This window comes from Tachysurus vachellii, chromosome 10 (genome assembly GCF_030014155.1).
Source record: "Tachysurus vachellii isolate PV-2020 chromosome 10, HZAU_Pvac_v1, whole genome shotgun sequence".
NCBI classification, from domain to species: domain Eukaryota; kingdom Metazoa; phylum Chordata; class Actinopteri; order Siluriformes; family Bagridae; genus Tachysurus; species Tachysurus vachellii.
The window spans coordinates 28,171,197-28,182,564 of NC_083469.1; the positions used below are offsets into that span (position 1 = coordinate 28,171,197).

Consider the following 11,368-nt stretch of genomic DNA (forward strand, 5'->3'; position numbering starts at 1 on the left):
TCGCAAGACCCTGCAGCGGATAGTGAGGACAGCGGAGAAGATCATTGGGGTCTCTCTTCCCTCTATCACAGACACTTACACCACACGCTGCATCCGCAAAGCCAACAGCATTGTGGATGACCCCACACACCCCTCACACACACTCTTCACCCTCCTGCCATCTGGAAAAAGGTACCGAAGCATTCGGGCCCTCACGACCAGACTGTGTAACAGTTTCTTCCCACAAGCCATCAGACTCCTCAACAACTGAACTGTACTGCACTGAGCACAACATACACACACATCATCTGTATGGACTGCACAGACCTACACAAAACACACACACTGACACATCAAACTGTTTACATGCTGCTTACAATCCAGCAAACTGTTTACATGCTGTTTTGCACACCTTTTCTGCTGTTTTTGCACAAACTGTCCCAACATTTCAGCCGTTTTTGCACATATTGTACAATATCTCAGCCATTTCGCACATACTATATAATATTTCAGACATTTGCTCGTTTTTTTGCACAATTCTATATATTATCCCAAGGACCTGCTGCTAAGAAACTGTGTTCATTCTAATGTTACTGCATGAAATATTGTTTGGACATTCAGTATTCACATACAGCATTAACACTGGTCGGTCGGCGCTGTTTCTGTTACTGTTTACTATTTATTGTCTTTTGTGTACTGCATTTTTTGTACTTTTTGTATTGTCTTGTAACTTTGTGTCTGCACTGTCTTTTGTCCTGCACTGTCTTTTGTCCTGCACTGTCTTGTCTGTCTTGTTTGTCTTGTCCTGCACTGTTTGCACCAGTTGCACAGTTGCACTTTATGTGGCTAAGACTACTTACAAGTCTTTAGCCCTGTATTTGTTTTATGTAGCACCTTGATCCTGGAGAAACGTTGTCTCATTTCACTATGTACTGCAACAGCTATATATGGTTGAAATGACAATAAAAGCTTCTTGACTTGACTTGACTTGACTTGATATGTTGTGGCACCCTCTGTAGCATGACATATGTAGCATGACATGACATATATTGTCATGTCAATCCAAAGGCCTTAAACGCTTGAACCTGGGAAATGCTGCTTGCAGCTTTAATTATTATTATTATTATTATTATTATTATTATTATTCCGCCCTAGAAACGGTCGTGCAGCCCAAACCGTAAGGCCTAGAGAGCTCAAACTTGGTCAGATGGTAGTACTGGTCACAGTTACTCAGGGCCAAAATCTCAGCGGAATCGGACAATTTGGGGCGCTTCAGCGCCCCAAAATGTGTTTGTCCCCATAACCCCCAAAATCCTAAAACCCCTATGTCCAAATCTCAAGTGCTTTATATCATTGGAATCCTTGGCTCATGACTTAAAAAACGTATATCTCCGATTTCATTTCTGCCATTAAATTATTTCGCTATTGCGCATTTTATCCGAAACCTACTTTTGCGAACTAGTCCTAGGTTTTTCGCCTGATCAAGACCAATCCAGTGCAGTAATATTCTCTGGAGTCTCAAAGACAATAATTCTCGAAAAAAAAGTCAAAATTTTGATTCAGGGTCCTTAAGGGGCCCCAAAACGTTTGGACTGTGAGGAGCCAGTTTTACTAATATGTCAATAACTCAAGAATTAAATGAGCTATCAACACCAAACTTGGGACACACGTGAAAGAGGTCAAACTGAGGTCACAGGTCAAAAATCATGGCGATTGGCCACTTCGTGGCGCTATAACAGAAAAATCACTAAAAACAGCCATTTAAAAAAAAAAAAAGCTCTCTAGCGCCCCCAACAGTCTAAAAAAAATTTTGTGCTGACTTGTAAGGCAAAGATTCTTATTCTGGTTCTGACTCGGAGTGGGTGGGGCCTTACCAGGAAGTAGGCGGGACTTGTCTTGAAATGGGCGGGGCTTTAACCGGTAATAATTAATTTGTAATATTTATAACACTAGCTTACTACCTTTATGTTTTTATGAAATACAGCAAAAACGTGTCAGACACACAGTGTCTGGTTACTGGTTAGAGACAGCTGAAGGTTTAAAAAAGAAAAAAAATCTCCGACAGGCAGAGACGCAATGCGAGTCGCATTCTACCAAGCAAGCACCACGTCTGAACGAACCCACGTTTACCAGAACTCTACTGGCTAGTAAGTACGTATTATTAACGTTACAACCCGAAGTAAAAAGCTGAAGAAACCCTAAACGTTAACGGAAAAGACCCACGAACCCGAGTGACTGAGGGAGAGACAGAGAGCTGTTCTGTGTGTGACTGTGAGTGAGCAGAGCGAGACACAGCAACACAATACATCTGTATGTGTGTAGGGGAGGGGCGCTGTGACTAGCCTATCACTGTAGGGGAGGGGCGCTGTGACTAGCCTATCACAGTAGGGGAGGGGCGCTGTGACTAGCCTATCACAGTAGGGGAGGGGCGCTGTGACTAGCCTATCACTGTAGGGGAGGGGCGCTGTGACTAGCCTATCACTGTAGGGGAGGGGCGCTGTGACTAGCCTATCACTGTAGGGGAGGGGCGCTGTGACTAGCCTATCACTGTAGGGGAGGGGCGCTGTGACTAGCCTATCACTGTAGGGGAGGGGCGCTGTGACTAGCCTATCACTGTAGGGGAGGGGCGCTGTGACTAGCCTATCACTGTAGGGGAGGGGCGCTGTGACTAGCCTATCACTGTAGGGGAGGGGTGCTGTGACTAGCCTATCACTGTAGGGGAGGGGCGCTGTGACTAGCCTATCACAGAACGCTGACACAATCAGCTACCCAATGATGGTTTTCATTAAATCCGAGCACAGATATTGACTCGTATTACTCGTATAATACTCGTACTCGGCAGAAGTGCTTTATCCGTACCGGATACTCGTTTCAGCCAAGTATCCGGCTCATCTCTAATGGATATGACTTTGTTTATTTTAGGGAAAACTTGACGGGTGAGTACTTCACATGACATATGTTGTGGCACCCTCAGTAGCATGACATATGTAGCATGACATGACATATATTGTGGCACCCTCTATAACTTGCGAGTCACTTTGTGTATGTGAAAATCTTGAACCCGGAAAATGCTGCTTGCAGCTTTAATTATTATTATTATTTTAAATGAGGGGGAAACAAGCTTCCATATTTTTTCTTTCCTTTGCTGCTGTAACATAGAATTTTCCCACTGGGAATAAATAAAGGTAAATCTTATCTTATCTTATCTATGTTTGGACCTCTGTCTGTTTTGACCTTTCAGTTCTTTTTTTATGTTTGGATTGTCTGCTTGTGATTCCTGTAATGAACTCCTCATATGAATTCTAATGTGACTCCTACAGTGGATTCCTTTTAATATTTTTAATCCTTTTAAAACTTTTAAAACTTTTACAAATCATTTGAGCAACACAATGACACAATCAGTCAGGAATTAAAGTAGTACATTTTTAAGTTAAAAATTAAATTAAAATTATATTAAATTTAATTAGAATAACTTAATTAGTTTTCTAAATAGGTTAATAATCACGGATTAGATTAAAAATAAGGGAGAGATCGTAACTATGCTCCATCCTGCTAAAATAATGTTTAGACCGGAAACTTTGACCCGAACTTTAAATTAGAGGCGTTTATCAGCTATTTTAATTTAAATTATTAAACTCTTACCTTAGCAGCGATCCAAAATCTCATTAAATTCAACGTTAGACGTGATTTGACCCAATTCCAACCAGTTAAATGGTGGTTAAGAGGTTTTAGACCTATATTTTAAATAACTCCGCCCCATGGAATCATGGGAAGTCATTTTTGGAGTACATTTTAACTAATAACTCCAGAATGACAAAAGATAGAGAAAAAGTGTTTTTTGCGGCATGTTAGTTATAACATAATGAATACATTACAATATAAAATGAAAATTCATCCTCAGGGAGAAAATTAGGCAGATTAAGGACCTGGGCTGGCCTCCCACTGAAAACACTTAACTTGGATTGGGATTATACTGTTGTCAGAATGAATATCTGATTTATGGACTTGCTTGGTTTGTAAAAATCCTAAACTACATTTTGTTAGTCTGCATCGCCATTCACATTTGAGAGTGGTGATCATCTCCCAGGGGCCTGTTTCAGAAAAGTGGTTCAACAAACTGTGAGTTTAAACTTGAACTCTGAGTTGACAAACCCTGAGATGGGAAACTCTGAGTTTTTGGTTACAGAACAGCTGAAAAGAGTTAGTTTTATCAACTCTAAATTGACTGACTGACAGTTAAGCACGTGCACCACAACTATAAAAAGCCATTATCAATGGAGTGCAGATATAACGAGTCACCATGGCAACAGTGTCAGACAAAAGAAAAGTCTGCATATTTGTCACCAGCAGAACTGGAAGTGCTTATGCAAGTGTATGGAGAATATGAACATGTATTAAAAAAAAAAAGCAACACTGTATAAAACAATAGTGGATTTAGCATCAGATTTTAAAAGGTGTATTTTAAAAATATATTACGAATCTATATATATATATAAATATATATATATATATATATATATATATATTTTTTTTTTTTTTTTAAATATGTGTTAAAATTTTCCATATGCTTGCATAAGCACTTCCACTTTTCTTTTGTGTGACGCTGTTGCCATGGTGACTCGTTATACAGTATCTGCGCTCCACTGATAATGGCTTTTTAAAGTTTACGCGCTTAACTTAGAGTCAGTCAATTTAGAGTTAATAAAACTAACTCTTTTCAGCTGTTCTGTAACCAAAAACTCAGAGTTTCCCATCTCAGGGTTTGTCAACTCAGAGTTCAAGTTTAAACTCACAGTTTGTTGAGCCACCTTTCTGAAACAGGCCCCTGTTATTCCCAAGCAGTCGCCAATCCAAGTACTAACCAGGCGCGACTCTGCTTATCTTCCAAGATCAGACGAGATCGGGAGTTCTCAGAGTGGAATGGCCGTAAGCGAGAGGATAGTTGGAATGGAACCCATTTATAAATTGTTTGTTTTTTCTTTTTTCTTTTTTTTTTTATTTTTTTGTTGTTGTTTTCTATCAAAACTTTAGCTACAGGGTATGAATATTAAGATGTTGTTAGAGAATTCAAATAGTAAAGTAAATGAATGCCTACAGTATGTCAAAAGCTTACAGCACCTGGTATTCCCAGGCAGTCACCCATCCAAGTACTAACCAGGCCCGACTCTGCTTAGCTTCCGGGATCAGATGAGACAGACAATCACAAAATTGGTGCGATATTCAATTCAGCTCGAGATACGTTATTTCCTAATTTCTGCCCAAGCCCCTTTTTTCCCCTCCTAGACAGACAGACAGACTTAGCTCATTTATTCACATTCACGCAACCTTTGAGGTAAACGGACGTGCTTATAAAGCAATAAAAGACAGTCACAGTAACTTTATTAGAACTGTTAGTGAACTTGATTAACACACTATATATAGCCTAATAAAATACAACATGTACAGATTTCTTGTTCCGAAAGGACAAAAGAAAACCACTTTAGCTCTCCAGGACACAGCTACCACCCCCTCATCTATTTGCGGCAATGAGGTCGGAGAAATGGATGAGTCGAGTTCATCTGCAGCTTCCGTGGGGTCAAAAGCACAAATACACCCAATCAAAGATGCAGCAATTCTGTCCCGAATGATTTAAACAGGGCGAATCCTTACGAGCCGGTTCTGAAATCATACCCCCGAACTCTTTTTGGAGAGAGAGAGAGATGTTTTTCGGCCGCTTGGTATCAGTCACGGCCGTGGCTTGAATATTCTGTAGATCACGATCACGATGCATGCTTTTGTTTTCCGTGTTGAGTGTTCGGTGTTGCTTTCTCTGAAAATGACACGTTTGTTTTGACAGGTTTTCGAAACTGGAAAGCAGCATTAGAACGTGACCGCGGTCTTCAAAAACATGCGTGCAGCCAAGCTCATTTACAATCCTCGACCTCATGGACAGAGTTTTGCCGGCGATCGGTGTCGGGGGAGACCGTAGCATGTTTGCTCGGCCCCCAACAGATAGAAAAGAATCGCTATTACATAAAAAGCATGGCAGGTGTTGTTAAGTTTTTAGCAGTCAATGAGTTTTCACTACGCGGGGATTGTGAAACACGTGACAGTGAGGAAGATTGCGTAGCTGCTGGGCTTTTTGCCAAGTTGTTTAAAAACACGTTGGAAAAAGATAAATACCTGGCTGACATTACATCAGGTATCCCACAAAATGCAAAGTACACTTCCAAAACCATCCAGAATGAAGTGATTGAAATTTTGGCATCCATGGTTCTGAAAAAAATAAAACAGAAATATGACACTGGTGATTAAGCTGCATTCTGTTTGAAAAGTGATGGCACAAGGGATCGGTGCAACACTGAAAATTTGTCCATTATAATTCGTTTTGTGTGCAATGGTGTGCCAGAGGAACATCTCATTGGCTTGTTAGAACTCCAGCAGCTTCATGCAGATTACATCACTACTGAAATATTACAACACTTGTCTGAAACAGGATACAGTGCTGATAATATAATGAGCCAGTGTTATGATGGAGCATCAGTGATGAGTGGGGTACGAGGTGGTGTTCAGGCTTTATTACAACAAAGGTTGGGCAGGCATATCCCCTACATCCACTGCTATAACCACCAGCTTCACCTCACTGTCATACATGCGATTCAAAGTGAACCTTGTGCTAAAAGATTCTTTGACTTGTCAGGCTCCCTGCACTCTTTTTTCAGGCATCATTTTGTCTCTCAGAGATACAATTGCCCGTATCTCAGAAGACTGTTGGAAATCCACTGGACAAGTCATTATGAAGTCCCAAAATGTGTGGTGGATAATGAGGAAGTCATTCTTAACATTCTATTTAAGGTTTCCAATGATGACAATGCATCAGTTGACCTTGCAAAAGAATCATCCGGGCTTCTCTCTCAGCTGAAGCTACGCCATTTTTTTTTTAAATTGGCAAATTTCTGATACATCTTCTCGCCATTTTAAAACCAGCTAATGCCATCCTACAGTCTCACCATGTTGATTTGTGCAGTGCAGCTGAAGTTGTGCAGGGATGTCTTAGTGCACTGAAAAATCTCAGAGAAAATGACAGTGAATTTCAGCAGTACTGCGCTGACATGTCTACTGATGAGCCCTCACCAAAACGTCTAAGGACTGTGAATCCCTCCTATGGTGACTCTGTCATTTTTTCACCTTTAGGGCAAGAAGGGCAGTCTGTTCTGAATGTGCCACTGCAGCTCTAAGAAGACAGATGTTGAACATACTAGATACAGCTGTATCAGAGATAGAAAACAGGTTTTCCACAAAGAATTTACAGCTGATGCAAGCCCTCTCAGGTTTAATGCCAAAATCCAACAAATTTCTTGACATCCAGTTGCTTGAACCTCTCTGTAGTCTTGCAAGGGTTGCAAAAACTGAACTCCAAAATGAAATTCTTGTTGCCAGACCAATGCTGTCCAAAAAACTTCCATCTGATGCTGAATGTTCTGCTGTTTGCAAACTCTTGCAGGAATACAAAGATGCATTTGCAGGTCTTCATAAATTGTATGTATCTGCTATGGTCATGGGTGTCTCTACTGCTTCATGTGAGAGCTCATTCTCTACTTTGGCAAGAATTTTGACACCATTCTGCCGAACAATGTTTCATGAGAGAAAAAAAACCTTGTGTTTTTAGCTCATGAAAAAGCAATAACACATGAACTGGACATGGATGAGTTTGTAACATAATTCTCTAAAATGAGTAGAAAGCTAATGCTGTAAATATTATAGTGATAAAAGTAGATCTTTTTCCAGACCTGCCATGTTTTCCTCAAATCTACAAGTCACTAAACTGATTCAAGATCTATTGTGTGGTTAAAAAAAATCCTAAATATAGGCCTACATAAGATTGTAAATAAATATAAATAAAAAAATAAAAAATATATACACAATAACAATGGCCAAAAATTTGTAATGTTATGCTATATTAACAGATGTGAGAATAGTTCTTAAGAAAAAAAGCATTTCAGATAAAATTAACATTTTTAGTTTGTAACAAATTTGTTCTAGTTGATGTAAATAGTTGGTTTAAAAGAATTGCCCCTATTTATCAAATCTAAAGTTAATTAATTGATACAAGATCTGTTAAGGGGTCAAAAAAATATTACAAATGCAAAAAGAGAGAATGTAAAAATAGACATGTTAACCCTTTTTATATATATAAAGTTACTAAATAGTTCCAAAATATGTACAAAAAATATTTCAAATGAAGAAAACACAAACACAACAATAACAAACAACCCTAACAATTGTCTTAAATATATGGTATTAAAACACCCGGATCCGTTTTAAGCGTTGGATCCGTTAAAAAATTTAACTTGTGCGACTACACCGCAAGGGGGGCACGGTGGCTTAGTGGTTAGCACGTTTGCCTCACACCTCCAGGGTTGGGGGTTCGATTCCCGCCTCCACCTTGTGTGTGTGGCGTTTGCATGTTCTCCCCGTGCCTCGGGGGTTTCCTCCGGGTACTCCGGTTTCCTCCCCCGGTCCAAAGACATGCATGGTAGGTTGATTGGCATCTCTGGAAAAATTGTCCCTAGTGTGTGAGTGAATGAGAGTGTGTGTGTGTGTGTGTGTGTGTGTGTGCTCTGCGATGGGTTGGCACTCCGTCCAGGGTGTATCCTGCCTTGATGCCCGATGACGCCTGAGATAGGCACAGGCTCCCCGTGACCCGAGTAGTTCGGATAAGCGGTAGAAGATGAATGAATGAATGAGCTATTTACAAGCTTGTTTCATTCAGTCATAGCGTATGTTAGTAGAGTGTCAAGAGCATCTATTTTATCCAACGTAATCTGTATCATGTCCTAACTGTTAAAAAAGCAGTGCAACATTCACACATTTTCCTTTTTAACTCATTTTTCTGAGCAGGATCGAGTACGATGATCGACAGGAGGCTCTTCTGAGAGCTCTGCAGCAGAATGTGGGGCAACAGGTTTAAATAGTGGGTTTTGCTTTGTAAAATCAAGTATGACACTTATTTGTGTAAAACTACATATGACTACAAAGAGAGAGTAACATGTCTAGTCTGTAGTCTTTATAAATCATGTATGTGTCTGTAAGGTGGTTGTCATCCTGCCCACTAACCATAAGTATAAATATGATTGTGTGAAGAAGTACCTGTGTGTGGATTGTCCCACTCCAAGCCAGTGTGTGGTTGCACGCACCCTCACCAGACCTCAGGCCCTCATGACCATAGCCACAAAAATCTCCCTGAAGATGAACTGCAAGATGGGAGGAGAGCTGTGGAGCGTCGAGATCCCGGTACTGTTCTGTTCCTCAAGCACTGGGCATGTCTCAGTGGTGTCTCCTAACTGTAAAGGTATTCTATTGAAACATTTTTTGACTTCTCTTCCCCTTTCAGTTGAAGCACTCGATGATCGTGGTTATCGACTGCTACAGTACCACAACACCACTGCAGGAAAGAGATCCATCGGTGCACTGGTGGCCAACCTCAACCAGGGCATGTCCAGGTAATTAATTAATGAATGAAATGACACCCTAAACAATTTAAAAAAAAAAAGGTTGTACTGAACAAGGCTTTTAGATTTTAGTTTGTGTATCTCCGGTTTCTTCCAGCAGACCAGAATTTTATCTGTTAATCTCATGGGATGTTGTCCTGTGTATTCCCAATTTCTTCTAAGGTTGCTTCCATGTCACGGTTGCTTTAATTTGATATAAATGTTCTGGAAGTATGTGGCACTGCTCTGTAATGACACAAGTAACTGTCCTTCTCTCAGGTGGTTTTCAAAGTGTGTCTTACAAAGCCGTGGTCAAGAGATCGTCGATGGACTCTGCAGGGTGTGTGACGTCCTCTGTGCCGAACATGCTCATCATGTATCTTGTTACACTGCAGTCTTTTTGCTTTACTTTTTGCTAAACTCCGGATATCTATATGGAATATGGCATATGGCACTGTGACTGCAGTGTAGTTATATTTAGCAGTAAAAGTCAGTCATTTACAATTGACTTACAATAATTTCACCCACTATTGTTTCTGTGTTCAGGCCCAAGCTGACCATGGTGGTGGTGAAAAAACGAATTGCTTCCAGATTTTTCACTCTCCTTGATTCCAGACTGTTCAACCCTCCTCCTGGGACGGTCATCGACACCGAAGTAACGCGGCCTGCGTGCTGCGTTTAGATTTTTAATTGATCTTAAATGTTTAGATGTGAGTGAATTGATGTTTTTTTTTCTTTCTCTGGCTGTCAGCTGTCATTCTGTTCCCAGTTTCCAGTTGCAGTTTGTGTTTTAAAATGCCGATGGCTTGATTTGTCAGTTACGACTTCTTCATTGTGAGTCAGGCCGTGCGCATGGGCAGCCTCACCCCTACTCACTACAACGTGGTGTACGACAGCAGTGGCCTCAAACCAGACCACATGCAGAGACTCACCTACAAGCTTTGTCACCTGTATTATAACTGGCAGGTAAAAGCTACATGCACGTTTGTGTTCATATGTTTATAATTCTTGTTTATCATGCTGATTGACGAAGTAAGCAGGATGTAGACATTTTCTTTGATCGCAGGTCTATTCGCATCGTCTGATCTAAATGGGAGAACGCATCATATTGCATTGTTACAGACTTCTACCAAGATTTTATGGGAATGTTTTGTAAATCGAGACAAATAATAATCTAGTGCATGATGGCTGAAGTCAAAAAGTCTAAAAAATAAATAAATAAATAAAGTAAATGCAGAGTTAAAGATTAGCCATAACTACTCGCTAGTAGGTATTTCTGGCATGTTTTCCACTGGTTGCCATGGTGTTAATGGTAGTGGTTGTTCATCTTTACACGCAGTGTTTACACACATTTATTCTGTGTAGGTAAATATATAACGTTCGTTTTGAAACAGTTTTTGAAAGTGGTGTTTACTCAATTAGTTTAGTTTCTCTACCTCTCTTGCTATATATCTGTTGTTTTTTCTTCTTCCCCATTAAGGGAATTGTGCGAGTTCCTGCACCGTGTCAGTACGCCCACAAACTGGCCTTCCTGGTCGGTCAGAGCATCCACAGAGAGCCCAACGTCAACCTGGACGACTTGCTTTACTATTTGTAAAAGGTGTTCTGTGTTGATCAAGAGAAGAATTCTTGTTAAGAATTTATTTGCAATTTGTAAAATTTGTTGTAGGTTAAAAGTAAAACGCAGTCTTCGAGACTGAAGCTTGTTTGTTTCAAGAACAATTTTGCGTTCCTAACTTGATTTGTTTTTTCTTGTACTAAAATAAAAGCCCTTTGCCTGCTGATTGCCTGAACATGCCCACTCTTTGCACTTTTGTGGTCATTGAAGTGCCATTACTTAAAACATAAAACTGATCATATAAAATAATTCTAGATAATTGCCTCCAACATTTATTCTGCAGTTCTTAATTATTTAAGAC

General features: G+C 40.2%; 1 pseudogene; it reads left to right on the forward strand.

Moving 5' to 3' along the window:
- Positions 1–6,000: 6,000 nt before the first annotated feature.
- LOC132851936 (piwi-like protein 1) lies at positions 6,001–11,130 on the forward strand (annotated as a pseudogene).
- The last annotated feature ends 238 nt before the right edge of the window (positions 11,131–11,368 follow it).